Source organism: Arvicanthis niloticus, chromosome X (assembly GCF_011762505.2).
Source record: "Arvicanthis niloticus isolate mArvNil1 chromosome X, mArvNil1.pat.X, whole genome shotgun sequence".
Classification (NCBI taxonomy): domain Eukaryota; kingdom Metazoa; phylum Chordata; class Mammalia; order Rodentia; family Muridae; genus Arvicanthis; species Arvicanthis niloticus.
The window spans coordinates 90504520-90531146 of record NC_047679.1 but is presented as its reverse complement, the minus strand read 5'-3'; the positions used below and the strand labels follow the sequence as shown (position 1 = coordinate 90531146).

Genomic DNA, 26627 nt, shown 5'->3' with positions numbered 1-26627 from the left:
ATTCAAATGTGTACTATTTTGATCCAATGTTAGAAAAAATATAGCAAATAAATACCCAATAAAATTTTGTTTGGATAGAAATACTAACACAGAATAAAATGGACTTCGAGTGATAAAAATAGTCATAAGAGACAAAAAATAGTAAGTATTTATAAGGGAATCTGACCATCAAGAAAACTTGAAAATTACAGGCAATGGAGACCTAATATTTACAAAACAAGGTTTGAGGAAAAATATGTATCCAGATAATAACAGTTAGAGACTTTAGTGTTCCACTTTCAGTATGTATAAAACAAAATGAAAACCAATAGGGAAATAAAGGACTTGAACAAATACTCTAAGTCAAATATAAAAGATGTACAGGCAGACCCCCAAGATATTGAAAATCTGATTCAGTTACAGGAATAAAATAAAATGCACAATAAAGCAAGCCACGTGAATTGTTTTGTTTTCTACTTCACATAAAAGTGATATGTATAGAATACTGTAATCTAGTAAGTGCGTGAGACATTCTATCTTTCAAAACATATGTATGTCAGAAGTGCAGCTTGGTCTTCATGTGGGTCTCCCAACCACTGGAGCAGGGGCTGTCCTTGACTCTGTTGCCTGCCTATGGATCTTGGTCCCCCTAACTGGGCCACCTTGTCTGGCCTCAGAAGGAAAAAAAATGTATCTAGTCCTGCAGTGACTTGATGAGCCAGAGGGTAGAGGGGTGAGGAAGTAGGTTGGGGGGATAATACACAAAGAAGAAGAGGAGGTGGAAAGGGGGATGATCTGTGTGAGGGGGTGCTGGGAAGAGAGGGAAGGCTGATATTAGTATGTAAAGTAAATTAGTAATTTTTTAAAAAATATATGAGCTACATTAAAAATGTATATATTTCAATTCAAAAAGTCTTCATTACTGAAAGTACTAATGCTCAGTCAAGCCTTTAACACATCATTATGTTTTGTTGTTAGTGGAAGATGATGCTTACAGATTATGGCTGATGAATGAACAAAATTGTCATTGCTGGGATAGTATTTTTAACATAAGACAACAAAGAAAATAAGCTCTGTCATTTGACTATTCCTTTTTCTGCAGCATGTGATGCTATTTGATTCTACTTAAGGGAGAAATTTCAAAACTTGGAATCAGTCCTCACAAACCCAACTTCAGCTTTGTCAACTAGCTTCACACAATATTCCAAATTCTGCATGGTCGTAGAAACAGTGTGTATAGCATATTCACTAGGAGTAGATTCCATTACAGTAAATTATGTTCTTTGCTCATCCATAAGAAACAGTTCCTCATCTACATCAAAATTAGATCATGGGATTTTAGCTTTGTTGACATTTCTACCACATTTGCTGCTACCTCCTCAACTGAAAGCTTGACCCCCTAGAAAGTCATCTGTGATGGTTAGAATCAATATCTATCCAATTATTGTTATTGTTGATATTTTAGCCTCCTCTCATCAATTATGATATATAAAATCTTAGCACTGGGTACAATATAATGTAATGAGATGTATATGATAAATATAATGTCCAAATTAAGGCAAATGTTCTCCTTCTTCATATATTAAAAATCATTTTTCTAGCTTTCAAAGAAAATATACATTGTTCACATTATTCAATATTTATAGCCACTTTACTTTTCAATAAAACAACCATCTTTTTGTTGTTTTGGTTTTTCAAGACTGGGTTTCTCTGTCTCTAGAAGACTGTGCACATGTCCCACTGTCCTTGGCTGCTCTGGAACTTGCTCTGTAGACCAGGCTGGACTACTCAGGGACCCACCTGTTTCTGCCTACTGAGTGCTGGGATTAAAAGTATGCATCACATCTCCTAGCTACTGTTTCACTACTTGTATCAAACATGAGTTTACTGGATTTTCACTTTTCATTTTATTTACGAACTTTATCTTTGCACACACAATGTGACTACCTATTTGGCACAAAAATTTCAGCTTTTATCTCATATCAGTTCAGAAATTTTGGAATGCAGTTGTCTTTTGTTTTGTTTGATTTTTGAGATAGGGTCTCCTGGAGTACTCCAGGCTGAACTTGAATTCACTATGTAGCCTAGGATGGTTCTTCTTATCATCCTGCTTCGTTTGGCCAAGTTCTATGGTTATAGATTTCGACCACCATACCTGATTTGGTGGTAGGAATGGGATAGTGACTCACTGTGTACCCCAAGTGAACCTTAAACTTTTATAGCTGATTTCAAACTCCTAATGCAGTTCTCCTGCTCAGCTATTTGAATTCTAGAATTATCAGCATGCATAACCATATCCAGATTCTATTGCAGTTTTTAACAAATCTTTCTCATTAAATTTAGCATTTGTATGATTTTTTTAAATTTTGAGTGATATGCATGTCATTTGAACACTTAGAGGTCATTATTGGGCTTATTGTCACAATTTGATAGCTCTATACCAAAAATAGGAAATCTCAAAGAGAAATGAGAGAATAGCTGGTCAGTGGAATAATAAGACCACATATTACATACACTCACTCAGTACACTATTTGAAGATTTATGGCCCCCACAAACAGCAGCCATAGTAATATTAGGCATCTTTGATCACAGATCACCATGGATGTATAATAACAATGAAAAAAATAGTGTACTGCAATAACCATGAAAATATGATACAAAGACATGAAGTGAGTATGTGCTTTGGAGAAAGTGGTGCTGATCTAGTCCCAATGCATGGTTGTCACAAACTTCAACTTGAGGAAATCCCAGTATCTATAAATATAAGTATGATAATAAATGTAAAGTGCATTAGTAAGGTTCAGTAAAATGAAGTAGGCTGAAGTTCTGTTTGTTCGTTTGGTTGGTTGGTTGGTTGGTTTTGAGGTATGACCTCACCCTATATCTCTGGCTTGCCTGGAACTCACTATATCTCCCAGATGATGGGATTAAAGCATGCTCCATCCACTGAAACAGAACAGTTCACTTCCTTAAGTTCATATGGAACAGTTTTCCAATAATATAGATGTTAGAAGACTCAATTAAAAGAAAAGGACAGAAAACACACATAGCTTTTCTCTGACAACACAATGAGCCCATGAATAGTAACCAATAACAAAAAGGTAATAGGAAATTTTGGAAATATGTGTGACATAAACAAAAGGTAAATAAAAGAACAAATCATATGGAAAAAATTTTAAATGCCCCCCAAGGGACCAATGAAGATAAAAATATAATTTAACAAAATGTATGTGATATACTGAAAGCAACACTGCAAGTAACACTTATATTGTAAACACATGCATTATAAAGAACTCAAATTGATTAGCTAATTTATAAGTAGGGAACTAAACCTTAGGGAAGCAGAAAGAAGGAAATAATAAAAACTGGAGTGACATAAATAAAACAGCTAATTGAATTAACATTACAGAAAACCTGACAAAAGTAAAATTAATTCTTTAAAAAGATTTTAAATCATTCTATTGCACTGAACTCACAAATTAAACCATCTTAGAGGTATATTAAGGTAGCCACTCAAACATTTGCCCAATCCTAAATTAATGTACATCTCAGTGAACTGCTATCCAACTAGGATTGCCATCCAAAAGCCATGGACCTTTGCTTCAGGTTTCACACGCTCACTAACAAATTTTTATGTGCTACTCCACCATAGTAATGGGGAAAAATAATGAGAAAGTTGAAAGTGAAAAAACAATTAGCTTTACTTAACTTTAAAAAATGGTCTACGTGGCAAGCTCCAGGCTAAACAGGTAAAACACCATCTCTAAGGAAATAAAATTGAGACTAATAGTCTAGACTCCCTAAGAGAGAAAGGGAAAACACTCAAATAATTAAAATCAGTAAATGAAATAGTAAATGAAATATATCTGACATAAACAAAAAGTAAAGAAAAGAACAAATCCTATGGAAAAATTTTAAAATACCCCCAAAAGACCAATGAAGATAAAAATATAATTTAACAAAACCTATATGATATACTGAAAGCAATACTCCAAGTAACATTTATGTTGTAAACATATGCATTATAAGGAACTCAAATTGATTACCTAATTTATAAGTAGGGAAGTAGTGTCACATTAGTGACACTCTTAAAGAAATAAAAATAACTTCAAGTATAAAAATAATTACAGGCCAGAGATTAGATAATGTAAGTTGAATAAAAAACAACTTCTAGAAATCTGTAAACTATTAAAAATGAAAAAATAGAAATTCTGAACATACCTCTAACAAATGATTGGACCTAAATCAATAGCTTTACCCACTAAAGCATCCTGGGGGTAGTTTGAATAAGAATGGGACCATAGGCTCATATATTTGAATGTTTGGTCATCAGAGCATGGCATCACTTGAGAAGAATTAGGAGGTATGGCTTTGTTGGGGGAGGTATGTCACTGGAGGTAAGCTTTACAAGTTACAGAAGCTTACACCAGACCAAGTCTCTCCCTCTCTGCCTGTAAATCAGGGTGTAGAACTTTCACCTTATTCTCCACCACCATGTTTGTCTGTGTGCCATCATGCTTCCCATTATAATGATGATAGACTAAAGCTTTTGGAGACTGGGAGCATATCTCAATGAAACTTTTATAAAAATTGCCTTTATCATGGTGTCCCTTCACAGCAATAGAATAATGACTAATATACATCCCTAAGACATGTGGCTTAACTGTGTTGCAGCCAATGTTAAACTCTTCAAAAACTTACAATGGTCCCTAGATGATGGCTCAGTAGGAAAAAGTAACTGCCCCATACCTTCCCAGTTTAGATTCAATCCCTGGGTCCCAGATAATAGAAGAAAAGAACTTCCTATCACATGTTCACATGCTCACATGCCCACATACTTACTATCTATCTATCTATCTATCTATCTATCTATCTATCTATCAATCTACCTATCTCTATCTCTACCTCTCTCTCCCTCTCTCTTTGCATACACACACACACACACACACACACACACACACACACACACACACTAAATATAACTATAACAAAATTATAGCAGGAAGAAAGCCAGGCTAACACATCATACAATGAATATAATGATAGACTGATACCCCTTGTAAATATAAATACAGATATATTAGGAAGCTAAACCGAACAGCAACACACAATTACTATTATATATTATGACTTAGTTGGATTTGTCTTTTTAATGTTTGGCTGGCTCAGTATAAAAAATTCAAATCTAACACGGAGATTAGTCAAATGACACAAAAGCTAGGGCTGTCAAAATCGATCTGAGAAAGAAAGAATTCAACAAAACTAAGCACTATTTTCATGACAGAAACATTCAACAAATTAGGACTAGAAAAGAACTTCTTCAAAGTTCTAGAAAAGTCTATGATAGCAACAAACTCAGTCATGAAAAATGGAAAGATTTCCTCCAATATCATGAGCACAGTGAGGATATCTATCTTTCTTGTTCTGTATAACACTATACTAGATATTATAGCCAGAACAATGCCACACACAAAAAAAATTACATCAAAATTGGGAAAGAAAAACTAAAACTTACAGATGGCAAGATCTTATATAGTGAATGTATTTGTAAAGTCCACCAAACACATACTAGACCAAATGAATGAATAATTTGGCAAAGTTAGCACATGTAAGATCAAATATGCACATATCAGTTATGTTTGTATACACTAGTAATGAGCAGCCTCAAAAGAAAATTAAGAAATAACTTAATTTGCCATACTATCAAAGTAATATATAATCATGAATCTTTATACTAGTGCCAGACTCTCGTGATTGCTAAAGCCTGCATTAAGTTTTAAAACTGGGGAAAATAAAGCTTCCAACTTTAGTCAATTTTTTTTGAAAAAGATGATTTGTCTTTTGGGGTATTTCCCAGATTTATGTAAATTTGAAGAGATGGTAATTTTTATTTCTTAAAAAATGTAATCAAATTTTGATATTTATTGAATCACATTCTTAGCTAGCTTTGAGAAGTATTTTTATCTTAACAATATTATTTCAGTCTATTGTATGTTACATTTTCCTCTATATTTATAGTTTCTTTGATTCTTTTTAATGGTGTGTAAATTTTATAAGTATAGAGACCAGTGGAATAGAAGCAAGGATTCAGAAATAAAGCAACATGTTTACAGCCAATTGATTTTTTTGAAGTGTCTGGACAAGGCTAACTTTACTTTTGATCAAGAGGTATACTAGGAAGAGAAGACATTTCAATTGATTTTTGACAAGGTAACAAGATCACTCAAAAAAACCTTAACAGAATAGTTTCTGTAACAACTCAGAGACAATTATATAATCACAAGCAAAAGAATAAAGTTGAATACATATCTCTTACCCTATATTAGAAACAGCTAAAAGTGAAGACCATACCTGCCATTCCCAGAGCTACAGGGCTATCGGTCACAGAGCAACAAGACCTAATCAGAGATTGCCTTATCAACAATTACTGTCGCCTAACCTCAGGAAAGACCTTTCTCAGTGAGCCAGTGTTTGTTTAGATTCTGTGATTCTATAACTCCACTTTCCATATTGGCTCAGGGCAGTTCCACTTGCATTCTTATTAATGGAGAACAGAAGGAAGTCCTTAGGTAAGCCATTAACTGTTTCTGTTTACATTTCTTTTGTTAACCTTAATGGCTATTTAACTGAAGACCTTGTGGCTTGATTACAGGGGTTCCTGTTCTGATATAAGGATGAAAATCCCTTTGAAAATAAAGTATATTTTCAATTACAGTCATTCATGGCCCCAATTCAAGCAAAATTTTCATTAAAGAAATAATTAGCCTTGGCAAGAGGATTATATCTTACGAATGTGCAGTTTAAATGTGGTAATTGTTCCATGTGTTGGTCTTTACAAATGACAAATTTCTACATATTTATATGTTATTGGCTAGGAGTTGCCCAAAGCAAGAAATGCAATCCTGACTCACCAGGACCTTGTTTTGTAAAGCAGGAGCTTGCTCAGCTGATTAAAACACGTATTCCACACTTCCTCCTGCATTTTGCTTTGCAGAATTTGTGATCAGAGCCCCACAGTTCACTTTAGTGTTGTTTGACTTCCTGGGGCAGAGTCAGTGCTGGGTGTTAAAACGTACAATCACACCAAGGCACTTTTTCAACACTCCACCGTATTTTAAGAATATCCTCTTCTTACATTTTGTTCCATTTCCTTTGCCTTTGTCATTGTTGAGATTTTCTCTATCAGGCAGATAGTTAGGAGCTGCGTCCTTGAAAACAAACATCTGCCTTCAACTTGTTCAACTGATAGCAGTCTTCATAATATTCTGGTCATTTTGATGCTAGGCACATTGTCAAGCTACAAGCACCATATATAGAACAGTCACAAGAAATTTCATGTAGGGTTATAGTAAATAGCAAGACAAAGACATATCTCTCTAATACAGAATCATAATGCAAAAGTCGTTGTTTGGGGAAGAGAAATCTAAACTCATTTCAATCCAGAAGCTGGTTATTTATGAAAATCAGTAACTTTTTCTTTTGGGCGAAAGAAAAGCCATTGTGGGGAAACTATTCCTTACAGATCTTTGCTATAACCAACACACCAATGGTAGTGTGTACTTACCAAAAGGTAAATGATAACGTAAAAATAGCAATGCTGAAAAATAATTCAGTCATTTGTCAAAATTGATTACTTTGTAGACATCTATTTGGGTTTCTTTTTGCAAATATTCTATATTTTCTAGGATTCTGTAAAACACAAGGTGTGGGCATGCCATTCGGGTAAAACTGAGATAAATCTGTTCTTTAAAGTAGGATAGTACCTTAAATGACAATAGTTGTCAACATGGAGGAGATTTGTAGCTAAAGGGACATTTGATCACATCCCATCTGGACACTTTTTTTTTTTATCTATCAGATTGCTATTGCAAGCTAGTGTAGGAAAGCAAAACAGCTAAACATCCTTCAGTGAACAATACATCTCCGCAACGAAGAATCATTGAGCTCCAAATGTGAACGGTATGAGTGCCAAGAAACTAACACACACTAGCAAACCTACTCTTTGGGTTCCTCACATCAATTTTTGCCCATGATCCTACGCTAATTTGGATCTTCATAATGCCAAGTACCAGGGCTGTAAGAAGAAAAGAAAGAGCACCTGAACTGTTAAGTCACACCTACAGTGTGACAGCCATAACTGTCAAGAGGTTTGGATACAAGTGTGGACTTCCTGAGTCAGATAGTTGCTTGCAGTTTGGCTTTGAAACTTTTTTTTTGCACGTGACCTTTTATTGTAAATGACCCTGGGAAACTTTAACAGGTACATGCGCTCAGCCACCAAGGAGAAAAGTGAATTGTCATCATAGCTACAGAGCCTATGAACCAAGGCTGTCAAGGAGCCTAAAGTCAGCTTCTGACATTAAGCGCGCCTCCACTAAGTATGTCCTGAACTGTAGATTCTAGAGTGTTGAATTTCTTGTTCAAATGATATATCATTTTGTTCAAGAATTTGTTAATCTGGAAGAGTTCAGAGGATAGTGTAGCAGCAGAATGGGGCAGGCGCAAATAAACCACATTCCACAGAGAAAACACCAAACCTTGGAGGCACCCCTAATTCCTACATGTTAAAGACAATCATGGTGTGTAGAGGAACTTTGACGAAAACAGCTCTCAAGAACAGGGCTTTCCTCTTCACTGAATATGCTGGTCTCGGAGAATAAGCCTCTGCTGCACTGAAGGTTAGCCAAGGGAAGTTGGAGCCCCCAAAGTCTTTTCTACTTACCCTGCATACCAACGAAAGGAGTCTCTTAATTATCACATAGGTCTTTCTTGGAGAGAAAGCTGCATTTTAGAGTTTGCTGGGTCACAGCAAAACTGCCTAAGAACAAGAGGGAAAGGCAGAAAGGTCTCAGAATCAAGCAAATTTTAAAAACGACCACCCCACCCCGCCGCCGCCAAGTCACTTTTTAGAAACACTTCCTGGAGTGTTTTAACAGTATGGCCAGGGAAGGTTTACCCCACCCTTGCCAGGCTCCAGACTCTTAAAGCCCTCAAAGTAGTACTTTTCTTCAATGGCTGCCTTCCACACAAAAGCTTAATACTACAAGGTACTGGACCACCTCCTTGCTAGGGGATCAAAGGACCACAGGAAAGCTTTCCTAAGTGACCCAAGAGGAAAGTTGCTAGTTCTCCCACCAAACAAGAGCAGTCCTAGCTAAAGGGGAGCTGTAATGGAAACCCTCAGCTGTTTAGGCAGGAGAAGCCGGTCTGGTTTTTTCTGAAAGTCTGCTCAGGCTCACAGTGTGTGTTCCAGGCGACAGCGGGAAGTACAGCTGAGCTTTTTAAAAGCTGGGGTTGTTCTGAGTAAGGCAGGGGGAAAACCGTGAGGGCTTGGGGCACTAGCTTAGCATCAGGAAAGTGGCGTTTTTGCATGCATTTCATTTTCCAGAGAGAGCTGGGAGAAGAGACAAAGCAGAGATCTGGACCTCGGGGTCGAGAGGGTCTTGAGAAGCTGAAGGCTAAGGCACCTAAGTGCTTGTAGGTTGTGGGTAGGAGTCTCAGGTTTGTGGTGAGGGTGGGGCCATTCAGCAGGTTACAGGAGGGGTTTTAAAAGGTTGGGATTTGGAGACCTTTCAAACAGGACAAGAGAAGCATGGGCAGTGAGGAATGAACAGAGAGGTGTGTAAAGTGACCTGAAGACACAAAGCTATAAGAGTCTCTCAAGTGTCCAGTGACACGACCCTTCCCCCACTGCCCTCCCCAGATACTAAGCAACTTGGTCCCTCATCCTACAACAAGAATATCACCCTCTGCTTCAACCTAGCCCGGATCTTGCGCTCCAGGGCTGCCTGTGCCAGGTTAAACTGGATCTGACAGAGATTAAAAACTGGCTCCAGAAGGTGCCAGGGTCCCTGATGATACAGAGCCCCCTGTTTTTCACTGTCCCGTGGGCCACAGGCCCTCGCTCCCAAATGATCAACTCCTCTTCCTCCAGGATGACCCACATAGTTCAGGCGCCACTAGCACACAGCCCGAGTTGAGATGGACTGGTAGGGGTCACTGTCCAAAACAGAAGACACTTGGGCAAACTGGGGAAAGGGGAGATTCTGTAAATCAGGCGCCAGAGGCGCTCCTGTACCCGCTCCCCTCACCCGCGCTCTGCCGCCCCTCGCCCCTCAGGTCTCTGCCACCACCCAGGGGAGGGGGAGGCTTGGGGGGAACCAAACGAACGAAACAGAAAATTCCGTACCGAGGGGGGAGAGATGAGACGGTGGGACGGGGCAGCGGGGGCTGACTTGGGGCTGCGGCTGCGGCTTGCGGCTTCTTTCCACCCCTGGCCACCGAGCTACAGAGCAGGCAGGAGCGGCTGCCCTGCAGCCTGCCCCGTCCTCCTGCTTGCCCTCCCCCCTGCCCGCCTTCCCCGCCCCGCCCGCCTCTGCTGTGAGGCGACCTCCAGCTAGGCTTTGGCCAGGGGCTGGGGGAGGTGAGAGGTGCTTTCGCCAACCACCGTCTCTCTCTCTCTCTCTCTCTCTCTCTCTCTCTCTCTCTCTCTCTCTCTCTCTCTCTCTCTCTCCCTCCCTCTCTCTTTCTTCCCTCCTCCTCCCCCCCCCCCACACACACCACAACCGCGACGGGTTCTCCACAGCCACCACCACCATCCCCCCCCCCCCCAAAGATAGAGAGAGAGACAAGCAGCAGATGAGAACCTGGAGCAGATAGAAGGGAAAAGAAGAGCTGGGGTTGGACATTTTGGGATCTAGGGGTGGGGAGGAGAAAGGGAGCGCGCCTCCTTGATTTTCCCCTCCCCACCCCTCTTATGCTTTTCTCTCCCCTTGGCTGGTATAGGATTTTCCAAGCAGCAGCAGTAGGGGACAGAAACCTTTAGTCTAGAAAAGGGGGTTGGAGAGGTGGCCAGAGCTGTCATCAGCTCCCTAGCTTGAGGGCTCCTGTAAGTGTGAATGCGCCCCCCAACACACCCCTCCACATACACTCCTCTCCATACCAGGGTGTCTGCTATCCTCAATTTCCCGGTGTCGGCTTTGGCTTCTTCCCCTTGCTCTTATTGTTTGTGGCTTGCTGCGTGAAGGGGTGCGTGTGTTTGAAGGGGCTCAGGTTGGGAGAGAGAGAGAGAGAGCTGAGGGAGGACAAGTGAGAGAGGAAAGACAGAGAGTGAGAGAGCAGGGCAGGAGCACACCGGTCGAGCGAAGAGTTTCGGGCACTGGAGGAGGCAAAAGGTGAGGAGGTCTGGCCAGTCAGAGGGAAGTTTGGCAGTAACTGAAGAGCAAAGAAGGAAGCCCAGGTAGGAGTCAGTCCTTGGGCTCCTCTCAGCATCCTGGTCCCTTTGCCTGTACTCAACCACCCACCCACTCGGCAGCCTCCAGGCCCGGGACTGTCCCAGGCGGCTGCTGCTTGCGCGCCGCGGAAGAGGAGTCCAGTAAGGCTGCCGCACCACGCGCCCCGGTGCACGGACTCCAGACAACACAAATCTGAAAAAACCACTTGGCCGGGGGTAAGTTGACAAGCGGCACCAGTGCTGTCCTATTTGTTGTTAAAGAGCTGCAGGGAAATGAGGCTTGAAGGAAGGTGCTGAGATTCTGTGGGTTGGAGAGGGGCTGGCAGGCTGGCTGATTGTGGGCTGAGGTGGTGGGACACAAATGGAGACCAGCAACAGATTGTTTTGGAACAGCTGGGAGAGATGGTGCCATGGATGGAGGGAGCCTTAGAAAATTTAGGACGGGATACTGTTGGCACCTACCAAAACCATCGTTTTCATGAGCACTGTTCTCCTGAATCAGAGCCTGGATAGTGATTTAGTGTGATTTTCTGGGGTAGATATTATGCCCCCAGCCCAGCCCCTAGAGAGTCTGCACCCAGGCATCTTTAAAATGGGTCTGGGTTTAGTTGTGCGAATGAAGATACCCAGTCGTCAAGGACAGTCTCCTTCAACTGCAGAGAGCCAAAAAGCTGATACATGAGGGCTCCTGAACCAAAGCTCCCATCTCCCCTGCTGGGTTTGTAACCTTCAAATTTAAGAGCTGGCCAGTTTAGCTTACCTGGATTCCTTTAAGGAACCCAGAAATACAAAAATGGGGCCATCAGTCAAATCTGTGCTCTAAAGTAGACACTTCCCTGCACCGTATGTAATGACTGGGACAAACAGTCACCATCATGCTCCACTTAGGTTCTGAGCTGAATTCATAGGTCCTGGCCTTTCTGCTTGGTCTGTGAAAAAGACTGGGAGGAGGTCTTTTTCCCTATTGCAAGGTGGGATGCTTAGACCGCAGCTACGCACCTGGTGATAGCCAAGTGTTTAGCAATGTAATCACTCCCTTACGAAAAGCCTGGAGCCGGGAAACCAGTCTGGAAAACAGAATCCCTGAACTTTACCCGAGTTGATTGTATGAGTAGGAGAGGCAAAGACTAATCAATAGTGCTCTATCAGAAGATGGTGTGTGTTTTCCCTGGCTTCAAATGAGTAATACTTACTATATATTGCATGGCACCCAGACCCACTTGTCTATTACAATATATTTATCTTCATGGTATTTAGCTGGAATGACATGTTGATATGTCATCCCATTATGTATGCCCTATTGCCTATTGTCTGTTTCGTGGATTTAGAGGTGTTGTACAGATGATCTGTATCATTTCTTATCTCCCATCAAGTCTTATGAGTTGAGATATAAAGGTTGTCAAGTGGTACCTTTCGGTGGTCTTGAAAAATCTACTAAATGATAGTACATTTACATAGTGCCAAGTTACTTTCAAAGCAAATTAGCGTGAGAAAAGGGGAAGAGTAAGTCTGTGAGGTTGAACAAAGAACTGAATGGTAGCTGAAGCCCATGGTTTAGTTCCATGGTTGTGGCATTTTCATAAACTGTATATCTATATTCATAAACTAAATGTATGGGGTTCTACATTTGTAGATAGATACAGTGATTTGGTTCTGTTGTGTGTATATACTTGTTCAAAGACTTCAGTCAGCCCCACACAGTCTGGCCCCTGTGTTTGTGCAGAAGAGGGAGGGGGCTGAAAGTGTGCTCTCAAAAGCATCCAGGCTCTTTAATTAAACTTTCTATTTATTAGATGCTACTGAGATATAATGAATTACCTCCTTTCAACTCGGCAAACAAGGGAAACAGATTCTGCATGAAATGGAACTGTTTATGTTGTATCAGGCAATTTGTTTTCATGCATATTGCCGAGAGACACAGAATGAGGGTTACTCAGATACAACCTGAAAAGGTCCCCGTGCTGTTACTTTTCTCAGTTCTGACCATTTCTTAGGGAAACCACAAGCAAATATCTTCTTAGATAGATGAAAATAGCAAAGACAAGATTACAGATGGGTCAAAAAGAACTAACAGCTTCATGATTAGGGAAGGACTCAAAGGATCAATAGGAATAAACATAGGGTGTTGGATATTGACTCTGTTCTTGGTTATGTGAGTATCCAGCTGCTGAAATTCTCCTGACCTGTGATTACTCAAGGGACAAAGAGATACAAAGCTTCAAGGATTTAAAACCAATATAGACACAGGTTCGTTGACACAGATTCACCTGGCTTTAGACTAAGCCTGAAGAGCAGACATGGATCAGGTAATAGCTGCCGTCCTTTCCAGATATAAGATCTGTAATTTTGATTCTATTCATTCTAGTACTAGCCACTAAAACAAGAATGGCACACAGAACCACAGAAGGCAGGGCCAGGAAATCAGAGATGTGGAATGGGAAAAAAGAAGAGAGGAATGGGGGAGCCAAAGATGTTTGGAAACACGTGGAAAGAAAAACATCCAGGTGTTTGCTTTGGCTTGAAATGGAAATCACCTCAGATGTGAAGTGCTGTAAAACTGCCGCAATTTGCCTTGTAAACACTGTGTAAACAGTAAGAGAATTCCTTAGAATCAGGGAATTGGGAACGTTGGGGTATGTGTTCAGTGTTGTCATCCCCTTTCACTCCTTAGCATGCTCAATTCCAATCTGCTAGCCGTCCAGGTGTATAATTATCAAATGAATATTTCAAAGGTGTCACGCTACTTCCAGCCTGCCTGGTTCCAAATATTCTAATTTGTCTTTCTCCTGGCTCCATTGCTGAAGAAAAAGAAACAAACCATTTCTGACTGATCTACTTCTGCAAAGACTTTTGGCCTTAGCTGACAACACCACGCTGTTCAGATGCCTCCTTCTGGCTGATGGGAAATGAGGGGTGGGAGCTCATCATACTTCAAGAAGTGCCCTGTGCCCCAAGATGCCACAAACTTAATCCTACCCTGTCATTTTCCATGTGTTTAGGGACAGGTGCGACAAACTTTGCAGTCTGGTTTCAGAAAGGATGCCAGTCTAGGCAGAGACAGAAGCTAATCAACCCCAAACAGGGAAGTTAGCCCTCACTTCCAGAGCTTAAGAGCTGATGATCCTTTGTACCAGCCTCTGGAAAACTCGATTTCCTTTGTCAATGGGCTGGCTCCTCAAGCTCTTTGTCCAAGGAGACTAGCAGACCCATCCTGCCAGCAAGAAATGATTCCTAGATGACTCAGCTTTGGTCTCATAAGCAAACATGCATTTTACTCCATCCTCAGCTGAGTGAGAACAGATTATTTTAAATAAATAAATAAAAGCTTGTAGAGCTGAGCAAAATTTCAGTTCACTGGGTCAAGGGAGTTTGGGAAATGCCTCTGGTTTGGTCCTTCCCTTATTGTACAGTTGTCCCTTGGATTCTGACAGCCAGTGAAATTACCCCCAGCCATTTTCCTTAGCAAAAGCAAGATAAAAATGATGGTGTGAAAGAGACAGGTGCCATATCCTCGTTTTTCTTATAGAGAAATCAGGACCTAGAGAATAGAAATAGCTTGCTTAGATGATAAAACTAGCTAGTGGCAGAGCTAAAACAAGCATGCAGAACTATCTTCTCATACTGAATAACTTCGATAAAGATCTCTAGAGGTCCTCCCAAGAAATTGATTGGACTCTAAAATGCAAATTTACACTCATTATATTCTACTTCCTTCCCATAGTCACAAGTATATGTTTTATTTATATATTATATCTAGTTTGTTTTGATTGAGACAAAGTCTTACTATGTAGCCTAGTGTGACCTTGAACCCTCAATTCTCCTTCTTCAACCTCATTAGTACAGGGATTCTAGGCATCCTTTCTGCAACAGCCAGCTGTTACTGCCTTACCTCTGCAACTTATCTTCTCACTTATCACCTCTGGAAACACACCCAGGGCCTGATGTTTCAGCTGCTGAAGGCACTTGTCAACAAGCCTGACAACTTGAGTTCAATTCCAGGGACACATGGTAGAAAGAACTGACTCCTCCTACAGTTCTTCTCTGACCTGCACACACATACAGGAGTATACGCACTTCTAAATACACAAGAATCATACACACACACACACACACACACACACACACACACACACACACACATTTTATTTTGACAGTGAAGAAAATACTGCAAATACCCACAACTATTATTCAGGAAGGGGTCAAGGCTGAAATAGAATTAACAGGTTTGCAGCCAAATAATCTGCAGAATGAGAGAATTACAACTTGTTCATGGGATAAGTGGGAGATGATTTGCATAAAATAAATGATGTAAGTATAGTAAATATAAATATATTTTCAGTCTAAACCAAGGACCCCATGAGAATCCCCCATTCAGACAAACATATCATATATATATATATATATATATATATATATATATATATACAAATATATTTCTATCTAAGCTTCAGTGATGATCTTTTCAAAATGCAAACATTTGACGTAAGATGAAAAAATACATTGTTCTATCAACATATTTTACAAAAGTTATCAATAGCAAGAATGAATACCTACATGGTATATATTTATATGCCATTTTCCATTATAGTACCTTATTTAAACTTTCTAAAAATCATCATGAAATCAGTACATTATCACTTCTGTTTTGCAGATGAAACAGTAGCTGAAGCTCAAAGGAATGACACAATATACCCATTTTATAAACTTTAATGACTTAGATATAAACTATACCCATCACTACTTCATCCTCACCCACAGTAAAAACCTGCTTGCTCATTTTACTCACTTGTAAAATACAATAGGTATAATATAAATAAATTCTAATAAAATCACTATGCATTTGCTTTTGTAAAGACTTAATTGCCATGTGTAATTTGGATTGCTTAATTGTAAATACACAGAGGCAGACCACAGTCTCTGAGTGCTGATCTAGTGATGTGTAAGACATTCGGCTTCTGTTAGAACTGAGGTTGCCCAACACACTTTCACTTTTCAAACACATCAGATTATTGTGGCATTATTAATCTTAGACCATTCAGATGGCTAATTTCTAAGATTCCCATGACCACAATAATAAATACACATTTTAGAAAATTGTTGAACATCTGTGTATTGGTTTTCTAGTTTTGCTACAACAAATTTGCATGCCCTTATTAGTCTAGCACTAGTTATTAATTTAACAGTTTAGATTTATTATTTTCACATCATTTAATAAATTCAGTATATCAGAAATCTGCTATGAAGATCACTGGGCTAAAATTAAGGGATCAGCAGGAGTGTATTCTCTTCTGGGCCTTCAAGGGGGGAAATCAGTTTTCTTGTTCGTCCAGGTTGTCTTGGCACAGTTCACTTCCTTGGTTGTAGGACTGAGACCCAGAGTGCTTTGATAACATTCAAGGCAAGTTCATTCTCACTAGTAGAGGCCATTTACATTCCTCAGTCTCCTTCAAAGTCAGTGAGAGCAAGCTGAATGCCATCACATTTGGAATCCTTTCTTCTTGAATTATGTGTCTCTCTGACTTGTCTCTCTCCTCTCCAGTGTTATTTAAAAGCTGATTTACAAATGACATTTATATGAAAATAGGAGTAAAATGGAATGTTTTTTCTTTTTGTGTACATTAGGAATTGATCAGCCAAGGGTGAGTAGTACACACAACTCCTTGAACGTCTTGTATATGTGTATGTGAGTACATTCTAACTCAGCTTTTCTAACTAATGATTTTAAGATGGATAATGCATTACTGTTTCTTAAATCCACTGTGAGTTGAGGTAGGGGTGTTACATTGATTCTATGCAGAAAAATTCAGAATAGTCTTCATATTTGAAAGTCAACTAGTTAGTAATTGAATGCTATGTGAAAATGCTTCTTTGCATGTAACATAATAACACAATTACAGGTTCTGAGTGTAAAAGTATTGGTGTGTTTAAAAGACTACATCCTGTCTAGCACAAGCTTCTATGTACTGAGTAGTATAATACATGATATTAAATGATTTATTAAATAATTTACTAAGTAATATTAAGTGATGATAATTCATTTGGGAAACATTATTCCCACACAACAGATGAAGAAGGAGAAACAGTAAGTTACATTTTATGCATATTGCATGGCTATTAAATTGTACAGATCATAAATACATCTCGCTTCCTTTAAATCTTACATTTTTCTCTTTGGCCTACATTATATTGTCTCTTTGTTATCCACAAGTTCTTTGATCATTATGATTGTTTTCTCTGTTGTTATTTGAGGTTATACTTTAATCATGATTTTACTTTCCATAGTTTTAGTTACCAATGATCAACTTCAGTCTGAAAATATTAGCTGAAATTTTCCCAAAATAAATAATTCATAACATTTTAATAATATACCTTTCTGAGTTGTGTAATGGAATTTTATGCTGTCCTGATCCATTCTGGCCAGGACCTGAATCATCTGTCTATTAATGTATTAACACTACATACACTATCCAACCATTAGTCACTTAGTGTCCATCATAATACTAGGTTTATCACAGTGCTTGTGTATAAGTAGTATTTGCATATTACCCAACATTACCTTAAATTTCTATGACAATCACATTTCATATTACCACATGGAAATTTTATCATCTTACATCATCACAGAAATAAACATGAATATACTACAACAAAATATTTTGAGAGACAGAGAGACAATATATCCATTTGAGAGACAGAGAGACAATATATGCATTTGAGAGACAGACAATATATGCATAATTTAAGTAATATGATATTATAGATATTCTATTTTATTATTCACTGTTGATGCCAGTCTCTTACTGTGCCTAAATTACAAGTTTTTAGAAGGCAAAAAGGATGTATGTACTTCCTTAAATTTTTTTAAGATTTATTATTTGATGTGCACGAATCTCAGTATGTGCACCGCAGGTGTGTCTAGGACTAGAGTAAGTCAGAAGAGGGCATCATATTTCCTGGTACTAGAGTTACAGATGGTTGTGACCTACCATGTGGGTTCTGGGAAGAGATTTGAACTTGGGTCTTCTACAAGAGCAACAAGTGTGCTTAACCACTGAACCAACTCTCCAGCAATCTCTAACTTGTAATCTTAACTTTATCATAAATGAGTATGTAGCAGAAAAGAGAATAATATGAATAATTTAGTTCTGTCTACAGTTTCAGACATCCACCAAAGATCTTAGAATATATTGCCCCATGGATAAAGGGGTTATTAATTTTATACATCACTGTGACTAGCTACCTAACAAGAAGTAGCTTAATAGAAAAGAGGCTTCTTTGGGCTCATTATTTGAGATGCTTTCTGCTGAGGAAGGTACTGTGGATATGTAAAAACAGGAGCATGTGACAGCTGTTATTGCATAGAGAAAGGCACGGATGCTAGAAAAACACCAGGCTTTATCCTTTTTCTTATTCATTTGGGGACCCCAATCCATGGAATACTGCACCTGTGTTTTGGGTTGGTTTTTATTCCCTCCTCAGTTAAATTTCTGGGAGTGCCTTCCCCCCCAATGCCTAGAAGTATGTCTTGTAGGTAATTCTAAATCCAGTCAAGTTGGCAATGAAAGCAACCAGCACGGGTCAAAGGGGCACAACTATATTTTGTTTGTTCTCTTTCCTTTCTGTTCTACTGTGCTAATGATGAACCCTGGGGTTTTGTGTGTGCTAGGCAACAGCTCTACATGGAACCACATCTCTAGCCTTTTATCTTCCTTATTAAAATTTTTAAATAGGTAATTTATGCCTGTGGCTCAAAAATCAAAATCTATAAAAGAGTATTAAATGAAGACTTCATTCCCACTGTATTTCCCATCTGCGTGACTGTCCTTTTTATTTGTTTTCATCTAAGTCTTCTGAATGAAAATATAAGTAATATTTTATAATATATAAGCAGCTATGAATAGAAAGATTTTAGGCCATAGAAAACTGAAGCTCCAGTCCATTTTGTCTTTTTGTTGTATCACCACAAGAAGAAGAACTGTCATCAATGTTAAGGGACAAAGAATTAGATCAATCAGTGATTTCACTGAGTCTCTAAAATTCATTATAGCCCCTTACATTTATGATGATCACTAGAGTAGCCTGAATATTGTATAATCCTAATGACTGTATTTTTGTTTTCTGTCAATTTTATGTAGGTCATTACAGAGTCCCATAATTTCAGAAATCACAAATTGGGGCAGGGGAAGAAAAAACAGACATATAAGAAGAAAAGAAAATAAGGACGAGAAGGAAGACAAGAAGAAGGGGGAGGGGAGCAGGAAGAAGAGAGGATGAACAGGAGGTCTAGAATGCATAGTAGAGGGTGAACTCCAGAGAGTCCATCACATATAGTTTTGTTACTACATAAAGTAATGAGGTGATCATATTACAACCAAGTCCAATACCTTATTTGTAAATTGTCTCTGAAAACATCTCTCTCTTACCTTGTAGAAGAGCATACAACTCTTACATAATTGACAGCATTGAAACAGCCTAACACATAGCTGGGTAGCATCTTGTATAAAGATGGGTATCAAAGGCAAAGCCAACTAGTTTGTCTTTGAATACATCTGATAACAAAAATCAATATGCCAAAGATAATTCAATTTTCACTCATACTGTGAATATTCATCTTTAGCTGTAAATGCAGAACCTCTTCCTCCTGATGCTAGTAGAATATGATGTACATGTATCTTCTACTAACAAAAAACAACATTCTAGTATCTTCTTCTATTTGTTTCTATACTGGAAACCAGCATTTTTCAAGCTATTGGCAATAATTTGTTAATCTTCTGTGTAGTAGTCAATAATGAGTATTTTAAGTGAAATAGAACAAAGGATAAAAAATATGAACACCGAATGATAAAAGTAAAACCTTTTTTTTTCAGTAACATCCATATATGAATGGAATGTGTGTGTACGTGTGTGTGTGTGTGTGTGTGTGTGTGTATGTATGTGTGTGTGTGTGTGTGTATGTATGTGTGTGTGTGTGTGTGTGTGTGTGTGTGTGTGTGTGTACTGGCATGCCCATATTTGTTGAAATACTGGGCCCAATGTAAAACATGGTTGCTGGCAGAAAACTTGATCAACATTGTTTAAAATGCTTTAAAGCATTAGGCGGACATTATAAATATTCCAAATCTTCATAAATAAATGAATCCTTTTCCTTCGTCTTGAAAACTTGATGGTTCTGAACATACACTTTCAAGTAGTAGAGGATTCCATACCATCTGTCCCTTGATACAGTAGTTCTAATTCTCACTGTAGTAGAAATGCTCAGAAGGCAGCAAATATCCAAAGAAAAACTAAGAAACTCAATAGAAACTTGTCTTGTTTCTTTCTGTGATGCATGAACATCTTGAGATTTGATACATACCAGAATTTGGACCTGAACTTCCCAGTTGTCGCTTTCATTGGCATCTCATGGCTACAGTGCTCAGGGGACCCTAGCTAGTACTGACCGTGGGCTAAAAGTCTGAGACTTACATAAAATATTTAAGCTCAAGAGCTTTTGAGTCTGCTGTCAGTTTCAGTGGTCTTCTCCAGAAACTTTTTCAGAATTAGGAACTTTTAGGCTGATGTTAGACACCAAGCGATGACAAAAGATTGACAACGGAAGATAAAAATAATCTTGTGCGATAAGAGTAGAAAAGGACTTAGGAACTGGTAGTCAGTAAAGAAAACTCTCCTGAGATCTCGCTGTGTCAAAAGAAAGGTGTTCCCATATTCATTGTAGTGCAATCAAGCCAGGAAATTTATGAAAAAAAATGGGGAAAACTTAGAAGAAAGAGGACAGTATTCAAAAGCAATTAGAATTTCTGTCTTCCAAGGGAGTTATTGATACCCTATTTTTAATCAAATGACAAGTTTTTTCACTCAGTGTAGACTTGTGCCTAAAAGGGCCCCAGGGAAAAAGCAAACATGTGCATTCATCATTTTTCAACTCAAAATGGTCAAAAGTGAGCCAGATGACAGAAGAGAAGATGAAACACAAAGATGCTTGGGCAGGGCATTGAAGTTTAAGCTCTTCCTGGAAGTTAATGCATTTATACTTCCAAAAGATATGGTTATGACTTTTGCTGTGATAAGATTGCACAGGGCTTTAAGTATGAGGCTGAGGTTAGATATAATTTAGTAGATAAAGGGGAAATATAAAATAATAAGGTGATGGGAGATGAACTAATGAATATTCTGAATTAGTATTCCAGAAGTATTAGGGGAATAAAAACCAAGCATACCAACTTACAAGGAATTATAGAATTCTAGGGACAAAAGGAAGCACAGTAGTTAGGTGGAGAATCGAGGTACAAACCCTGCCTCTGTCACCTTATTATCTGTGAAAAGATAAGAGTAAAGTATCTACCTTACAAGAATACTATAGGTTGGAGTGAGTTTACATATACAAAGTATCAAACTTACTACCTACCAATGATATTTGTTAAAAATTGATATTATAGATATTATATAAAAATTAAAATAGAATATTCTTACATTAAAATTGATATTATTGGACCATATAGTGGTAAACCTAGAAAGGGAAGAGTATGAACGATAGTATAAACAGTAGATATATTATAATAAATGATTGTATTGAGTCAAATATTACTGTAACTTTTAGTTTCTGTTACTTTTACTCATGTCTGTGATAAATTGCTCTGACCTAAGAAATGAAGAAATAAATTTATTTTTTGGCTCACAGTTCAATAGGGTAATCCAACCATAGCAAAGAAATCCTGGTGTCAGGAGTTGGAGGCTGCTGGTCAGATAAATTCAATCAGGAAGCAGAGAGTAATGAATGCTGATGTTTAGCTAGCTTCTTCCTGTTATGTATTTTGGACCATGTAATGTTTCCACACACGGTCCCCATGGGTTTTCTCACTTCGATTAAGCTAATGGAGATAATCCCTCACAAACAGGCTTAGAGAGACTTATTCCCTAGATAATTTTACATGCTGTCAAGTTGATAGTGCTATGCATCATAACTCCTCTTCTTGTCAACTTGACACCCAAACATGCATATCATTTTAAGCCATGATATTATGCACCTTATTTCCATGTGCTTCTAGCTGTGTCATAATGCAAAATTCGTTCAATTCAATTTCAAATGACCCCTTAACAGTCCAAACACTGTTCACAGGGCCAATGCCTCTTCTGGGACTGAAGGTAATGTCTTAAATATAAATACCTACAAAATAAAAATGTTACATAGTTGCAATAAACAATCCCACAAAGTAAATATTCCCATTATAAAAACAAAGGAATGGGGTATGTATGGAAAAAGGATATATCAAACCAAGGAAAGACTAAAACCCAGTGGGGCAGACACCAAATCCTGCAGCTTTATGTTCATCATCTGGGTCTTATGATAGACTTTTCTGGGCTCCAAAGCCATGGAGTCACCCATGCCTCTAGATCTGTCATCTCTAGCACATATAACCTCTCTCTTGTGTTTGTACCAGTTCATGTCTGCAGCTTTCTTTTTTCTTTCTTTCTTTCTTTCTTTCTTTCTTTCTTTCTTTCTTTCTTTCTTTCTTTTTTTCTTTCTTTCTTCCTTTCTTTGTTCCTTTCATTTGACAAGTGACCCATGGTTCCCCAACATCCTGGGATGTCTGCTCGAACATATGCTTCACCTTCACAGCATCACAGGGTAGCAGGATCCCAGCATCACCTTCACAGTGCCACAATAACCTCTTAGGGCTTCCTTGGGGTGACACTGATCCCACTCCACATTTCCTTGGTTTGGTGGCTATCTAAAATCTTTGACTAGGATTCCCTGACTCCCTCAATCTTGTATCTTTTACACCTGAAAAACTAGTATCGTGTGGACAGCACTGCCAAGTTCGGTTGTAGGCTGTGCCTTGAACCAGAGTGGCAGTGGCTTCTATCTGCCTAGGCAATTGTTTTGGAGTAGGATATCAAATCATAGGCATCCTTTATTCAGGCTTTCCTCCCGTTGAATATTTATTTTCACAAACTGGAGTCTTTGATAGGTGGAGTTTTACCTTCAGGACCTTTCCTATTGCCCCGGTGAAGAAAATACCATTTCTTTTTAAGAACTGCAGATATTTTGCTTTGTCCTCATTTTTCTGCTTGTCTGCAATTATAACCTTGCTCTCAAATTTGTCAACAATCCTCACATCTTTCTCATTTTTTTGTTCTCTTTCACTACAGTTCAGAGTAAGAGCTGTAAGTAGTAGTAGCCATTTTAAAAATTCCTCCACCACAATTTATATTTATTACATTTGAATTCAGCCTCATGAATGGCCTTCATCCCAGTACCTGGTAGAGTTCATTGCCTCTGAAACTTCCTAAGCTGGACATCCACTTTTAGTATTTCTTCCATCATTCTGGTATACAAAACTTCCCTCAAAACAGTCCACTATGATCTGATTTATATGGCAGAAACTTTTCTAACCCAAAGTTCCAAATTTGTCTACTTTCTTCCTGCAAATCAGTTTCATAGGCCTTAATAGCATGTAATCACCATAATCAGAGTAACAGCAGGAAATGTGAAGGTGTGACAAAACAACAACAAAAAATGAACTAATATTAAGTTTGACATCCATGAGCCATCCTACTGAAAGTGGCCACAGAAACTCTTGAACTATAGTATTGGAATTCAAGGAAAAGATTAAAGAATTGAGAAGAAATTATGGGAAGTCATATACACCACTATGTAAAATGGTATCTCTGGAAAATAGACTAAAAGTAGCCAAGGAAGAAATCCAGCAGAATGAGAGCCGCAAATAAAATTAAACTTCAATGAACCATGTTTACTGGAGAAAGGGGAGACAGGAAGAGAGTGGCTGAAAGCTAAGTGAAGCTTATGCAAGGCACTTCAGAGGGTGCTCAGAGAAGAGCATTCCATGCGTTCTATGATGCAGCCTGCACATTTGTGACGACAGATGCATTTTAAAGTATGAAATCTGCAAAAATGACATTCAATTGTAAAATTTAAGTTCTCAGTGTTAATAGGGGTTAGAGACATTGCTCAGCAACTAAGAGCACTTGCAGCTCTTGCAGAGGACATCAGTTTGAATCAAGCACCCACATGGTGGCTTATACCCATCTGTATCTCAAGTTCCAGAGGCTCTGGTAACCTCTTTTGGCCTCCTTTGGTCCTGCATGCATGTGTTGCACATACATAAATGTAAGCAAATGATCATACACATAAAAGAAAAAAGAAAAATTTATATTTTTAAAAGATATGGTATTTTGTTGACTAAAGAAGGCTGGAAGGTTTCAGGCATGTTTTAGAACTTGAATGATGGATGACATTTGGAGATGTATTAGGAGTACTATTCAGATAAGAATAATTGTGTAATCAAATGTGGAGTTGGAAATTGGTACATAAGATTAAAGAAAAAAGAAGAATGAAATGCATGAAGAAAGAGAAAAAATGAGCAAAACAGAGAGAAAGTTCTCCAAACCAATCACAAGCAAATCTTAAGTTCCAACAGAAGATTTTAAATGTTCAGTGTCATCTTGTATTTAAAGCTGAATTTTTCTTGAAAATGCATTTTTCACATGAAACTAGATACCCAGGCTTCTACATTAAGTGTTAACAATAGAGATGAGTGATGACTGAAAGAAAAGAACATGTTAAGAAAGGCAAGGGATATATGAGAGTGAGAAAAGGGTGGTCAATTGGATTTGGAACATGTTGAAGGTCAGATGCCAATGGTATGTATAGATATTAAATAAGCAAGGTGGCCCTAAAACTCAAAGTGGAAATCTTAGAACTATGCATTAGGCTCATATTATCTAATAATAGTATAATGATAACAATTAATTATATACTATATTAAATAAACAGGTTTAAGAGTTTTAAAAATAGTTTTATTATATAAGACGTATTTAAACATCACAATAACCCCATGATTACATTGCTTTTTTAAATCCCCATTTAACAAAAGGACTGAAAGTAAGACTCAGAGAGGGCTATGTACCCAAGATCACACGAATAAAGTTAAGATTTAAACCCAGGTATGCACAACTCAAAAACCCAGGCTCCTGGTCACTACGTCAATGGTGGGTGTTACTCATGCAAGTAGAATCACTATAGAAGAGAACAATATGGCTATGAGACAGTGTCTCCTAGTAATATCAGAAGCTATGCCTATAAAGTCTCACCAACATTACTACCTAAACAGGAGATGAACAAAACAACAATACACATGCCAATGTGGATGGGGAGAGGAGGAAGCCCTCAACCCTACACAGAAAACTACAAGTAAGGAAGGAATGCTGAGAATGAGTGAAATAGTCTTTGCCAGGAAAAAGGGTGCACCTTGGTGAGCCAATACCAAATGGTCAGCGCTGAAAACACATATACAAGAAACATTATACAGACTAAGCAGGTTATATTTAGGAATATATATTTATATACATTTATGCACAAAACAAAATTCAATTAAAAAGAGGCCATAAATTTGAAGGAGAACGAGGTAGTGTATATGGGAAGGTTGGGAGTAAGGAAAAAGGGGAAATTATATAATTATCATCTCAAAGTAAAAGAAGAAATTTAACTCACTAGGTCAACTGTTGATCCTTGAACATAATGTTTGAGAGATAGATGGATGTTGGCTCCTTGCTGGCAAGAGGAGAGAGGTCCCAGAAACTCAACTTTTTTGCATCAGCCTCTCACTTACATAAATTTGGAGCACAGGGAGGGGGATTTTTGGTGGGGTAAAATGACATAGGAGGCGGGGAAGGGTGAGGGTATGGGGTGACCGACAGGGTCAATGACAAAGCTTTACATTAGCAACAACAGGGTAAAGGCAGGACCAAACAGGTCTTGCTGAGACACGTCAATATGGAAGGTGACTAAGATAGGTCTCAAAACTGGAGCCAGGCTTAGGCTCTCCCACAAGGCCACAGAAACTCGATCTAGGCTAGGGTTTGTCCTCAAGGCCCAAACCAGGCCCCAAATGGGGCCCAACCTGTGGGAATAATGAACCACTCAGAATAGCTAGAACAGGCATATAGGTAGAAGGAAAACTAGAAGTACACGGTAGCATCAACACTATGAACAGAAAGAATGTCTCAAAGAAGGAACTGTATCATAGGCATCAAGGGCTTTATCCATTTGCTATTGCAGGGCCCTTGAATAATGTAGGAGTTAGAGCAGATGCAAGGAGACCACAACCAATGAGTGTAGCTGACTCCACTACCTATTTTCGTACAGCTTGCAAATTCAACACGCTCTTTATATTTTCAAATGCATGAAAAAAATTTAAAAATATATTTCATTATATGAAAATCATGTGAAATTTAAAATTCAGTGTCCATAAATAAAGTTTTATTGGAAGAGAATCCCTCTCATTTATTTATGTATTGACTGTGGCATTTTTTTTCTCCTAAAGTGGCAGAGCTGAGCAACAGGGAGCATATGGCATGCTAAGCCCAAATTTTTCCTCATCTAGCCTCTTATCC

The 26627-nt window shown here is 38.5% G+C and overlaps 2 protein-coding genes across 2 annotated transcripts in view; one reads left to right on the top strand and one right to left on the bottom strand.

The window, feature by feature from the left end:
- Positions 1–10269, bottom strand: part of Rtl4 (retrotransposon Gag like 4) — a 324491-nt gene extending 314222 nt beyond the window's left edge. Inside the window, exons 1-2 of the mRNA XM_076918402.1 lie at positions 10170–10269; positions 8703–8798 (exon numbers count right to left, since the gene is read on the bottom strand). The gene's annotated coding sequence lies outside the window, so the exon portion shown is untranslated. The remainder of the gene's footprint in view (positions 1–8702; positions 8799–10169) is intronic.
- Positions 10270–10803: 534 nt separating this feature from the next.
- Positions 10804–26627, top strand: part of Trpc5 (transient receptor potential cation channel subfamily C member 5) — a 246800-nt gene continuing 230976 nt past the window's right edge. Inside the window, exon 1 of the mRNA XM_034485638.2 lies at positions 10804–11429. The gene's annotated coding sequence lies outside the window, so the exon portion shown is untranslated. The remainder of the gene's footprint in view (positions 11430–26627) is intronic.